The 12974-nt window shown below is 40.5% G+C and overlaps 1 protein-coding gene across 1 annotated transcript in view; it reads left to right on the top strand.

The window, feature by feature from the left end:
* Window positions 1–12974, top strand: part of LOC144248180 (uncharacterized) — a 112034-nt gene that overhangs the window by 91952 nt on the left and 7108 nt on the right. Inside the window, exon 8 of the mRNA XM_085567028.1 lies at window positions 1–12974. This exon is cut by the window's left edge and continues 59112 nt beyond it. The gene's annotated coding sequence lies outside the window, so the exon portion shown is untranslated.

Genomic DNA, 12974 nt, shown 5'->3' with positions numbered 1-12974 from the left:
AACACTGGTGTTTACTTCAGGCTCTGTGAATGGTGATTAATTTCTTCATGCCTCAGTTGCCTGACTGTAAAATGAGAATATGTGTTTCTTCTATTTATTTGTCTGAGAACATCTAAGGAAGGAACTAATATGATTTCTAACCCCTGGGTAGGTTCAGTTTCTGGCACCACAGGGATCTGTCCTCAGCTGGGGCACTCAGGTGTCCTTAATACAAATGCTAATACCACATTAGCATGGATATATGAAATAAATTAATCTTAAAAAAAATTTCCCCACATGTACTAGATCTCAAAAATTCTTTATTTTGCATTCCAGTTTGTACATGATGCCATTTTTTATTTATATAACCATGCAAGTTTAGTGGAGAAAAAAAAAATACTCTTCTTAACACAAAATCCTCGTAATAAAGGGTATTTGTGTCAAATACTTGCATACCATGGTAAATTAGGCTTTCATCATACAGAATGTCCTCACACAGGTTTCTGAATGTGCCAGACTGATGGGAGTCAAGAGTGGTCCAAGATCATCCTGAGTATATGGAAATGGCAGAATTTCTCATCAGGGTTATTTTTGCCAACAGATGTCCCACCCATGGGACCACATTTGGTGTTCCCAGCTCTGGTAGAGTGGTGGGCAGAGTTCTTCGTCGTGGTTTCTGGATGGCTTCAAATTCCAGCTGAAACCTGCACAGACAGTGGCACTTTCTGCCTCAAAACTGAAAACAGCAGCTGTGTGAGCTTCAAGCTGCCAGGCAAAACAATTGCGAGCAGACTACAAAGGACTACTTTTGCTTTTGATGATTTTTCAAGTCTGGAATTCCTGCATTTCCAAGTCCTGCTGACCAATGTCCTCATTGCCACAGGACTGACAGAGTCCCCCACACTCTTCTTGTTTTCTCTTAAATTTTCCTTTCCATTCTGCCAGGTGCTCTCGCTTTAGAGGTCAAGTCATGAGATACTAAACAACCAAGGCCACACATATCTGGGAACTTGAAGCCAGATTACCCATGTCCTTGAAACATTCCTGAACTTTAGTAAAAGTTTTCCCTTTCTGGTCCAGTCTGTTCTCTCATACTATCATGCTTGACTGTAGAGGAGGATTCCTATGACTCAGTTACGTGTTATCCTGCATCAGTCTCCAGTGAATAAAGAAGAAAAAAACCCAAACTTGTGCAGGCCATGGAGGGCATGGGGGAGCAGGGATCCACCTGCAGCCCCTGGGGACCCCACGCTGGAGCAGGCTGTGCCTGAAGGGCTGTCCCCATGGAAGTGTGACCCACACGGCAGCAGTTCATGGAGAACTGCTGCTCTGGGGGTGGACTCACCTTGGAGCAGCTCATGGAGAATTGTCTCTCGTGGGAGGACCCTGTGGTGCAGCAGAGGAATGACTCCTCTACCTGAGCATCTGGAGAAAAAAACGTGTGATGAACTGACCCAACCTCCATTCCCTGTATTCCTGTGCCTCCTGGGGGAGGAGGCTGAGTTGGATAGGAGGAAGGCATGGGAGAAAGCTGTTTTTAAGGGTTTATTTTACTTCTCACTACGCTGCTCTGATTTTGTTAGCAACAAATTCAAGTAATATCTCTAATTCAGTCTGGTTTTCCCATAACAGTATTTGGTGAGTGATCTGTCCCAGTCCTTATCTCAATTCATGAACTCTTCATTATGTTTCCTCTCCCCTGTCCAGCCACAGGAGAGTGAGAGTGTGGCTGCCAAAAACTGGCCATATAAATCCAACACAACTCTAATGAACTCAATTCTCAGACCTGTTGCAGCACCTTCAAATAATACTTGTAGCCCCAAAAGGCTGGAGGCAGCACAACTTCTGGTCACCCAGTGAAGTCAGTGAAACTTCCTCCAAGCCTGATCTGGCAATTCCTGAAGTGCCTTTCCTCCTACCAAGCAGATTAGGGTCATGTGGAAGGTTTTATGGTTAATGTCACTTAACAGTGAGTTCAGGCAAGGCAATTGTTGTCCAGATTGTAGTCAGGGAATCCCATGAAAAATTCAGTGAGGTTGTTAGTGGTGAGAAGTGGTGGTGGATGTTTGCTTTCTGCCTTATCTTGTCTCAAACAAGCCCCACAACATCTGGTGGGACTCTTGATTCAGGCATGGCCCTGCCCCAAAGGTGAGTCTAAACCTGGCAAGATAAGGCTGGTGCCTACCACTTCTGCAGAGTTCTAATAATTTCTGCATGAGCATTTGGGCTTGGAACTATATTAATTTAAGTTTTACATGGTCTCCAGATGTTGCAAAATCGATGTTTAAAAGAAATCCTAAAAACATCTACAGGTTTTAAGAAGGCCACAAAAGAGCAGAAGAGAGAGTCAGATACTGGGACTCTTAGTTGCAAGAAATGTCTAAGTGCACATGCAAGGCCAAGGAGCATCCTTCCCAAAATATCGGAAACCTGCAGAAATGCTGTGCCCTGGGTATGGTGGCAAGTCCCTCTGTCTCACTGCCTACTCTATTTACTGCTTCGATCTCTCTTAGAGAGTGTTGAATCATGATAATCAGCACTTTTGTTTGCATTGTAAATAAAATAAAAACAACTCAATAATGGAAAACCTTGAGCTAAGGGTGTTGTTTTTGGGACTGTGCTCATTTTCCACCAAATGCACAAGTTGTGCATTAGAAACTATTCCCTCTGGCAACCCATAAAACAGAAACTTCTCCATTCTTTCCACCCCAGGAAACATTCTGTCAGCAATTCACTTGCAGTGTTCATCTATGAATATGGAGATGGGGGGTTTTTTTGTGTCTAGTTCCTAATATATTAACACAAGGTGCTGTGGGTATCTACAGTATACTACAAACTGCATGAATAATTACAGCTTTAACAGGAAAACACAGAAGGCTGGAATGGACTTTTCAAAGCACACAGGGCCTGTGTCGTTATGAATTTACTCTTCTTCTGTTCTACCCCTGCCAGAAAACCCAATAGTTTCAAGGCTGTGGCCTTGTGTATTTCAGTATTTCTGCATCTCCTTCAAGCAGGTGGTGCTCCAGGCTCCAGTGAGGATGCAGAGAGGACCAGGAACACATCAGTTGTGGTGGTAATGCATCAGGAAATGGAAATGCATCAGGACGTATCAGCCAGGAGTGGAAACAATTTCCAATTTTGTTGCACATGCAACAACTGCAGGACCCTAAATCTCCTTGCTTAAGTGTGTGACCACTGCAAGGATTCATGGCACAGTTGCACTTGTCAATGAAGCCAGCTGAAATTAATGTTTCATTGCAGCTTCCACATGGGAGCAGCGTGAGCATCACTGGTGTTTCATCTGTTGTTAACTTCTTAAGTTCCAGTAACCTGACTGTGACTTTTTCCTTAATACCCAAGGCAGGAGAGGAAGAGTCATGAGACAGCAGAATTCAGGGTGAATCAATCACCAGAATTCAAGGTGAGACTGCAGAATTCAAGGTAAATCAGCAGAATTATTCAAGGTATCAGCGAACCCTTACAAGAGACTTGGCAGAGCAGGTACATTGTGGACAAGGGTTTGTGCTCTCCAGGGTGAGTTTCAAGAAGACATTTGAGAAGGAACAATGTGTTGGCTCTGTGGACTTACATAGATTGGAAGAATATTGTAAATCAGGTTTCAAAGATCACACTGTCACCTTAAAAATTAAGTTACTTTAAAATTAAGTTACTTTAGTATTTTTCTTAATAATGGAAAGGCATTCTTTTAATTTGGTTTCTTATTTCTCAAATCTGTCAAAGTACATTCTGGTTTTATCTATCTATTTATTTATTTATTTGTCATGACTAAACTCTAGAAAGATTTTTTTAATTAAAAAGGAAAACTATTTCATTCCTTCTTGAGCTAGGGCTTCAAGAAAACGTCAAAACATCAAGTGTCATGAGATTCATAATAAAAAGGATACCTTTGGAAAAACATTTAAACTGAGGGTGGAGTTTGATTTTTTTGTTTGTTTGGGGCTTTTTTGTTTTGGTTTTAGTGGGACATTTTGTTTGTTTGGTTTTTTTGTGGATTTGTGTCTGTTTTTGAGTGTTTTTTTTGTTGTTTTGGGTTTTGTTTTGCTTTGTTTTTTTTCATTTGATTTGGTTTGGTTTGTCTTTTTTAGTTGAGCCCTATAGTTTTTCATTATGTCCAGGTCTTATTGACTTCCATGGAAGTTATATTGGATAACTATTTGATACCTGGGCTGTTATCCTTCTGGTGGAAGGACGTGTTTCTTTAAGCTGGAGCAGGCTGCTTATTGCAACACAGATGTGGCTGCTCTCACATTTTCTTCTCTTGTGACCCACCCAGGAAGAAAAGCCCAACTCTGCTTTGGATGTGAAGGGTGCCACTGATGCACTGATTTAGTCACAGATTAAGGACTCCTTTTTGTGTGCTGGGGTGTTCTGAAATCCTGCATCATGGTGAAAAAACAAGCTTCAGCTCCTAGAAGTGACAGCAAAATTCTCAGAAACAGAAGAGGAGGGGAAGAAATAAATGAGCAGAAGTGATTAGGAACAAGCATGTAATCCCAGGAAAAGGGTGCTTTATCCATCTGCATTCTTAACCATTATCCATCAGTACTGGCTACTGATCAGTACCTGCTGTTGGAATCCAAAATGCAAAGAACCCTCAGAACTTTGGGCCTCTAAGCCAAAGCTTAAAGTCAAACACAGGATTTGATCTGAGACCTTGGAAAAGTCTTCCAAACTTAGGTGCTAGAAGTTAGAATGTGGATTTATAGTTTAAGGCAGAGGCACTTTAAACTAAGTAAAAGAAACTTTAGAATTTCAGAGTTTAAGATATAGAAAAAATAAAATAATTACAAAGGTAAAGGAGATTAGAATGCAGCACTGTAGGTTTATGTATCATAACAGGATTGGCTTGTTATCTTACACTGTAGCATAAGTCCATATGACAAAATATTGAAGGATTAGATAAAAAACATAAATATCCTTGTTAGCAGTGTGTTATTAATCAATAACTCCTTAAGTCTTGTAAGTAAGGGCATTGTGATCTTCTAAACCATTCTATAACATTGTAAACCAAACTCACCCTTCTTATCTATATAAAAATATGAAAACAAACCACATCATCTAAAACAATTCAAAAAAATCCCATATCTAACTAGTTTAAAAATCCTTCAAAAATCCCCATAACTTCCAACTATAAATAGTCTTTATTTGACCTTTTCCTGCATCCGTTGGGTACAGAATGTGTACTGTACCAGTTCTGCAGGAGCAGGGCCCATAGGACGTGCAGGTCTGCTCAGCTGGGTGGCCACAAGGCCTTGGAGAAGCTGTGGGAGTGGAGGTGGAAGTGTTGGGGTGGTTTTGCCTTCCCCTCCCTGCTCAGTTGCACACTCCCTGCTCAAGGCTGTCGGGGCTCCTCAGGGTCAGCTCTGGCTCTCCGACACTGGAACCACATGGAGGAGCCACAGGAGAGCTGGGATCTAAGGTTCCCAAGCATTTTCCACCCTGAATTCAGTCCTGTAGGACTGGTGCCACTCCAGAGAACTCATTTGTGTCCATATGATAGTCATTGATACATGGCAGGTTTGCGAGTCCAGTTCATCACATTTATCCGGGGTAAAATGACAATGGATTGTGATTAATGACTTGTGATTAATTGGTGGGGATTCCTGCATGTGCTCCTGTGCATTTCCCTCCACAGGGAAATGGTAAGAAATTGTGTTCCTTTTCTTGGTAAGAAATTGTGTTTTAATGGTCTCACTTGGAAGGACTCCCGAAGTTGAAAAGTGACCAGTTCAAAGTTATTTATCTAGGATAAAATGGAAAGAATGAATTAATGCTGTGCTGTTCTGACATCATGGTCAGTTTTTGTTTATGATTTTACCTCTTAATTTTTAAGCAAAAGAAATAGAGAGCCAATTAGGTCATAGTCCTGACTATAGACATGGTGGGAATCCGAGCAATTGTCTGCATATTTCCTGGTGGTATTTTCTATCTCTTCTGCATTTTTACTTCCCAGATGCCTCTACTGTCTATCATGGTGCAGATTTTGTCTTCAGCTTGTGTGAATAACTGCTCTAATAATACCTTGTGCAAGCATTTGCCATGACAAAAGTACCCTAAAGTTATTTTTAAACTTCACCATATGAAAAGACATCTAACTGCTAGCACTTGTGCTGCTGCAGTTTGTATTCAAAAATATGTGCACAGTTAATTGCTGGTATTAAATTGCACCTTGCAATTTAGCTGGAACTGCACTTAATACGTTCTTTGAAATGGATATACATGTGTGTGCACACCATGTGTTTGTCTTGAACATGAATGGCCAAGACCACTGGAGTGGTGCATTAACCAGCAAAAAAAACCCAAACAACAACAACAAAAAAACCAACCAACCAAAAAAAAAAAAAACCCAAACAAAACAACCCCCAAAACAAACAAAGAAAAAAACAAAACCAAAAAACAAACAAACAAAAAAACAACCAACAAACGAACAAACAAACCCACAAAACCAACACCAAAAAACTCCAAACCCAGATAGATGTAGGTTTGGCCAAAACCTGTGATTCAGAGCAACCCTGGGCTGCAGAACATTTGGTCAAACCTCAGTGAGGTGTGTAAGAGATACTGAGCTTGGGTGGAAGCTGGAGGTGAGCTGTAGCAGGATGAGACTGGCAGGTATGGGATCAGGGGGTCTTTGACTGTCTTGTTTGCTGTGAGGGCTTTGTAGTGGTTTAAATGTAAATTTGAACATCCTGCAAGCTGTAATAGAAAACCAAAGAATCCCAGAGCTAATATGATTGCTCAACTACCTTAGCAACCACATAAATTTTATTAAAACACCCTCTTGCTTTCTCTACCATAGCCTGTTTCAGGTTTTTTGGGGGGAAGTATTTGCTTCAAGTGTTCCTTAAACTGTAAGGAGATAGTTCTGCATTCCTGCTCAGTCTGGGGCCTCTTGGCTGAGCCTGCAGATGGTGTGATATGGTGGCTCACATGACACTGATATATATCCAGTATGAGTGGAGGGGGGGACCACACTATCCTCTTGCATGGGCCACAAAGCAGCCAGAGATTTCAAGTGGTTGTTGCCATTGCTTATTACTTAATATTACTTTTGTGTTGCCTTTACATGTCTGCTTTGCCAGGTTCTGGATAGACTTCATCATTCTAACAAAAGTTCTTCTTATTATTAATTACTTCCATGGAGTAATTAATCTTTTTAAAAGAACATTCTTAATGTTTACTTGTTTTACTGTAACTTTTTATTTATTTGTTAATTTTTATACTAATGCCATTTCTGGGTTTTTTGGGTCACCTCAGCTTATTACTCTACATAAGCAAGGCTTGCCTGCACTGTGTTTTGCCAGGGCCCTTCTACCATTGTACATTAGGATATTCCCCATGAAGCTGACTCCCTGAGCAGCAGAGATTGATTTCTCCTCTGAGTAGCCATATTCTCCACAGAAGTATCCTTTCCAGTTATGTTTTGAAAGTCATCAGACATGCTGTTATAAATGATCACTGAAGATTACTAGAGAAGCTGCAAAATAATAGTGAACCAAGCAGCATCTGTAATTTCCACCACTGGTTTGCAATCATTACTCAAAATGAATCCTGTCTCAGTTGTAGTGCTAAACTTTTTTTTTTCCTTCCTCTTCAGTGCTGTATAAGACAGTTGAAATAGATACTGTCTCATGAATTTTTATGCAAAAAGCTGAGCTGCAATCCTCTGTACCAACAGCTAGCATTCTTTGTGAAGATCAAGACCAGCTTAGAAAATGCTGGAGAGAAGTCGCCATTTCCAGTTACTGTGAGGCTGTGTTACAGCCCAAATGGCTCTGAGATGTATATCTCTGATGCTCTTTCTTCTGAATTTGCCCCAGTATAAATCCAATACCTCCTGCACAGCACATTTATCACCATTCCTGTTTGTTAGCAGAAGTTTTAGTGGTTTATGAGCATGGTCACCTCCACAGCCCTTGTTTTCCTGTGAGTCACTAGTGTCATAAACACCCTCAGTGCAAAAGGAGAGACATGAATCAATTTTAATGGAAAATGAGCTGTGATACCTGTATTTTTCTGTATCTTCTTTGCAAGGTTTTGTCTCCACAACAATGTCCAGGCCTTGCTCTAGTAACGTGCATAGGCAGGTGTACAGCTTCAAGCACAGGAGCAAGCCCAGTGGCTATTAAACTATGGAAGCTCAAATGCTTCATTCAAGGACATGACAAACCTTCCATCTGACTTGGAAATACCCCGGTGTTAGTGGTACAACTTCTCATGTGTGTTTTTTTTCCCCACCTCGTGATCTGAGTTTGCTGCAGAGTTTTTGAGAGGAAACCCAATCACACCTGGGTGTCAAGAAGGTGAAGGTGGGTGCCGAAGCTCCAAAGTCTTTTCCTATGCTGCCACATTGAAAGTCTGCAGTTGCCAGTCAAAGGCAAAACCAGGCAAGAATGTCAGTGCTAGGGGGTTGTCTTTTGATTTTGTATTTCACCCACGGAAAAGCCTTTCTTTGCACTTCCTTTGTCTTTCCTTAATTGGCATTTCTGTCAAGTCTTTCAAGAGTTTGGGCATTCCATGTAAGTCTTAAAGCCCATTGGAAAGAGAATGAGACTGCACCAAACTGTACTCATGGCATGAAGCTATCTGAAGCTCCTGTTGTGCTAATAAATTTATTTCAAAAAGTTAGAGGAACTCATTACTACCTAAATTAGCAACCTTACCTCCTGAAGTGGGATAGAAGCTCCACCTTCTTTTGAAACAGATAGAGCATCCAGTGTTGAAGCTAAAAGAGAGGGATGGATTTGCTGAATTGTATTTTACTCCTGAATTTGATGAAGGCGGAAAAGAAAAAAGCATAGGATTGGAAGATGGGAATGGAAGCAATCTTCAGTTTATCAGATACTGCATGTACAAAACCATTTTGTACTTTTCTCTCCACAGCAACTTTTACATCTTCTTCATCTGCTATTTATTTGTTGATGAGAGGGTCTCATAGTCAGAACTGCTGAGCTATATCTCCCTTCTTTCAAGAGCTAAATGCTCTTCCTTCAGTGTACTACGTGTTCTTGGGGCTGGGTTTATTTTCACATACATGATAGGGACTTTGGAGTGTTTTTTAAATCCTCCTACACTTTGACTCCTGTGAATTAGGTGCTCTAATACACTTGAAAGTATGTCTGGGTGTTAAGTTTTTACTCCTAGACTTCTACATTCTTTTCAGAGCTCTGATTTCTAATGTTCGTTACTTAATTTCCTCATTTAGCCCAGTGATTTGATATAGAAACACTTACCTCTTTCACAAGGATTCGGAAAGTATTGTATTAAAAAAAATAAAAACTTGCTTTTTTATTGATTTTAGTCACTACTAACACTTTCACATAGATAAAATTTAATGGCACCTTCTTCATAACTTCATCCACAGCAACATCAGAAGACTCTGTTCCTGCCAGCCACCCCTTCTCAATAGTTTCTGCCAATGTGTAAGTTTTGTCAAGCTAAAAAGCTTGCAATATTTTCTACAAAAAACTGAAACAAGAATTTCTGTCTGCTTCTGACAAATCACACGTGATACCAAATCATAATGATTTGTACCATCTCTTCTCAAAATTATTTTTTTCTATTTCTTTTTTTCTCTTTTTTTATGTTCCTTGAGAACATTTTTTGTGAATTCTGAACCACAGATCCTTTAAATGGGTTTGCAATGAGATGGCTCTTTTATATGAATTTGAGAATATCACTGTCAATTCAGATCAATAACTCCTGAACCAATTGAGTTTTTCAATACAACTTACTGAAGAAGAAGAAAGTACTATGGATTTGATTGCTTCCTTCAGCTTTTGAAATGCAAAGAACAAACACGGTATTTGAATATTTTTTTTCTCCCTTTCTCTCCAGGTTAGGCTTGTGCAGTGTGTATTTAGTCATTCTGGCTGATTCATAGCCAGCAGTTTGCGTCTCCAAGAGCAAGCACAGGGTGTTCCTTGAGAGATACAATGATCAGTTCTGCAAACACTGCTAAAATGATATCTCTCCATATTATGGCAGCTCCTGCCAAGCACCTCTGTAAGTCAGGGGTTGTATCAGCATTTCCATTATAAATATAACATTTACATTACTACCACCTCCCTTGATTTATCTCATGCTCCTGTGCTATAACACAGAATCACATTTGCTTTGTTCACTGCAGCTGTACAGGGCTGTAGATGGGGCTGGGAACCCGGGGGATTTTTCTTCAAGTGCTCCCAAATCTCTCTCCCACACTATAAAGCGTAGCGTTGCCTTTTCAGCAAATATTGCTGCTTTTTATTCTTTGCTTCAGGACATTATTCTGTTTATATGCTGTGTACCTGGGCTAAGGTGCATTTACAGTTTAGTGGTGCACATACTGCAGGTGCTTTAAATCCTTCTGTTTATCATCTACATGGTCAGCCAGGAGGAACAGACATCTTTCTGCACCAAACACCTCGTTCTGAATTCTCCCTGTATCTGGTTTTGCCACCAAGTCAGGACTCAGGTCAAAACAAGGGATGTGGACAAGTGACAGAAAAGGGAACAGTGTCTAGGAATGCAAATTTATTAATTCCATGTGTAATAAGCACCTGCTGTATTCATGGTCCATTTATATATATCATTACAGATGGTTAATAAATCATTAATACATGGTGTTACAGACCCAAATAACAAGCTATTATAAATGGTACCATCATTCTATCAGCAAGTGGTGTTGGGAATTGCATTTAGAAGCATACAGTTGGGCTCACTAGCCTTCTGTGACAACTGACTTTCCAATTCTTTCCTATTTAAAGCTATTAAAAATGTCTTATTGATCACTGCTAAGCTATTCAGAAATGGGTACTCTAATATTTGATGTATCCCTTTATGAGATTTGCTGAAATTTTTTCTGGTCTATTTTTTTTTCTTTTTGCTCCATGTGATTTTGTACCTTCAACATTTCTTCTGGAGAGCAGCATCTGTGAATTGCTTGTTTGCAAGTGGTGAAAATGTTATTGTTTACTCCTTTTTGTGTGTTTGTTTGTGTTACAAATAGTTTGGGAAAAAAACTCTACTTTTGACCATAATTTTTTAAAAAACACATTTATTTGGAAAACCTGGACTTGATGCCCTCACCTCAGGCAATGTGCAGGGCAGGCAGTGCAAGGGCAGAGTGGGCAAGTGGAATCAGCCAGGCTGCTCAACCTTCCTTCCCTGCAGAACAGGGCATGGAGGTAACCCCAGTTTGCAGGAATGTGGGTACCCCCTGCACCTTGGATTAAAATAATAGTTCAGACTTCAAGCTATGAATCCAGTACCTTATAAATAATTACTTAAACTAAGAGAAAGAAGAAATGAAGGAGAAAAAACCAAAACCAATACTGAAGTCTGTTATTGCAAAAATTACCCAGGAAGGTCCCTACATTTTTTCACCTGCTAACACACCAGCAACTTTCTTCCCACCTCACGAATTATATTTACAGTTTCCTTGTGGTTTTTGCCCTGAAGTCAATTTTCACTCCAGCAACTTTTCTTCTGTACTGTGCCTTGGCTCCTTAGGTCATTAACCTCAAGCAAGGAACTTTGTCAAATACTTTGAAACACGAAGTCCACTCTATTTCCCTTGTCTGTCCTGGTGGCAATACAGCACTTTCAAAGAATTCCAGCAATTTTCTGAGGCGTGACCTGCCTCTCCTGAAACATGCTGGTATCTTTGCAATCTTTCAGCAAGCTGTGCTGTACCAAATGTTCTTCCATTTGATCTTCTTAAATATTTACTCAACTGTTTCCAGTGACTCTCATTCAGTTAACTGGTCTCCAGTAACTTGACAAACTCAGCCAGCTTGATGGATTGATTGTTTGTTTTCCATAAAAATCTCAAAGTAAGCAGTAAAATATATTTTATTCTCACAGCTTGCAGTTTCTCCTGATGTAAAAAAATTGCTAATCATTCAGTGGCTTTGGGGAAATATGTTTGGTTGTGTGGTAGACGGAGTTGGAGCTCTTAAAGTACTATCTGAGTGCTAACTTATTAAATAGCCACTGCTCACGTTTACTCTTATGTGCAACAAAAATACCATTTTACTCAAAAATGCAGTAGAATTCCTGTTACCTGTGGAAAAGTGGTGATCATTGCAAAATGATAACGTGATTGCTTTCTTAGCAGTAAAATCCCTCAAGGAGTGGAAGCTCAGGAGGAAGTGGAATGTCTTCTGTGAAATTTAAAATAGGAAGAGGCTGTATAATGTTAATCCACTGGATTAACTGCTGATCTGAATGGACATGCTGGACAGGGGGAGGCAGGGAATACCACTGGCCTTTATTTCAGGTGACCAAAGGACCAATTAAATCAGAGTCTGTGCTGCAATGCCCAGGAATTTTCCTCCAAAATGAAGAAACAAGGTTTTTGAATATATTTCTGGGCCAGATCCTCAGTGTTTTCTGGAGATATCAGTCAAATCATTGCCTCCAGTGCAGACCTCCTTCCCTCTCTCCTGCAGGGCCTGGCCCCTGCCTCACCAGCACAGAAGAACTTTTTAAGTTGTGAGAGAAGGAAATTTTTAGAGAGCTCTGTTCCTCCCCATGTTCCCATCTCTTCAAAGCTCACAGGCAGTGAAGGCTCTCCTTTTACTTGAGCATAGGGAAGTTTGAGTGTTTAGATCAGAAAATCCAAGCTTGCTCTCTGCTGTCACTGAGAAGCTTTGAATGGCTGCATTGTGAGGCTCTAACCATAATGTCCTAGCTGGTCATTGATCTTTTCAGACACATTCTTCTAACTGGGGCATCCTTGTGGCATGATGAACAGAATAATAATTTAGGAAGAAAGCATACTAAATCATCCAAAGGCAGCTCCTTTGGTCTCCAAGATGGTTAGATCAGGGCAGAAGTTTTCTGAGAGGAGTAGGTGAGTGAGGGATGCAGCAGCAAAACATTGTGGAGGAGAGGAAACCTGAGGGCCTAAAAATTCCTGCAGGGAGGGGGGACTGCACATGTTTGGCATCTCTGTTGGTGGTTTCTTAGACAGCAGAGAGAGACTG

The sequence above is a fragment of the Lonchura striata genome, chromosome Z (genome assembly GCF_050655825.1).
Source record: "Lonchura striata isolate lonStrDom1 chromosome Z, ASM5065582v1, whole genome shotgun sequence".
NCBI classification, from domain to species: domain Eukaryota; kingdom Metazoa; phylum Chordata; class Aves; order Passeriformes; family Estrildidae; genus Lonchura; species Lonchura striata.
This window is presented reverse-complemented; position numbering and strand designations above follow the sequence as displayed.